The sequence below is a fragment of the Oryzias melastigma genome, unplaced genomic scaffold (genome assembly GCF_002922805.2).
Source record: "Oryzias melastigma strain HK-1 unplaced genomic scaffold, ASM292280v2 sc00267, whole genome shotgun sequence".
NCBI classification, from domain to species: domain Eukaryota; kingdom Metazoa; phylum Chordata; class Actinopteri; order Beloniformes; family Adrianichthyidae; genus Oryzias; species Oryzias melastigma.
Window position 1 is genome coordinate 254,872 of NW_023416898.1, and position 1,174 is coordinate 256,045.

Below are 1,174 nucleotides of genomic sequence, written 5' to 3' on the forward strand. Positions count from 1 at the left end.
TCGTGTGCCCTTGGAACTGCTAACTCCATACTCTATCAGTTGTATGAGACACTTATTGCGCAGCAGAACGTGAAAACAAAAAGCAGTCTCCATTGGCTTTGTCACTTTGATTATTTTCAAGAATGACAAGTGATGATGAAGAAAATGAAAAAGCTGTCCGGAGATTTCCTTTTTCATTTTATTTAAGAGACAAATATTACAGGTACGTTTTGAAAATGAAAAAGCATTTCTGTTAATCAATTTTAATTTTCAAATTTGATATTTCTGATTGAATTTTGGCAGAAATGTACCAAAGAACTTTTTGAAAATTAAATATCAAATGCCATTTTCTTTATAATTTTAAATATGTCACAAAATGAGCGGTGTTGAAGAAGAAAATGAAAAAGGTGTTCTGGGAATTGCTTTTTATTTTAATTTAAGAGACAAGTAACAATGTGACATTGAAATAGCATTTCCAGTATCGACTTTTATTTTGTATTATGAGTCAAAAACGCTTCCATACACTGAGGGTACTGGTGGTTTATATCTCCGCCTGTGTTCTTTTTTGGCAATGGCCCTTACTATCCTCTTAGCTCCAGCACAGGTCCCTCTGTATTGTCAACTCTTTGGGGATATTATGCCGTATTCCAGCCTTGGTTTTCATCAGACTCAAGAGTTCAATTCTCCTGCAGACAATCTTGTGGGTTTTAATGTATTTTCTTTCACACTCATGTTCAAACAGAGCAGTAGACCAGCAGCACACCTTACTCGGCAGAGCTATCTTAAAAAAAAAAAAAAAAATTCTAGTTTTATTTGAGTTTGTATATACAGGGTAGGGCTGCACGGTGGCGCAGTGGTTAGCGCTCTTGCCTCACAGCGAGAAGGCCCCGGTTCGAATCCCGGCTGGGACCTTTCTGTGTGGAGTTTGCATGTTCTCCCCGTGCATGCGTGGGTTTTCACCGGGGACTCCGGCTTCCTCCCATCACCCAAAAACATGCTTCATAGGTTAATTGGTGACTCTAAATTGCCCCTAGGTGTGAATGTGGGAGTGAATGGGTGTGTGATTGAGGCCCTGCGACAGACTGGCGACCTGTCCAGGGTGAACCCCGCCTTCGCCCATCAGTGGCCGGGTTAGGCTCCGGCATCCCCGCGACCCCGAAAGGGACAAAGCGGTCAGGAAGATGGATGGATGGAT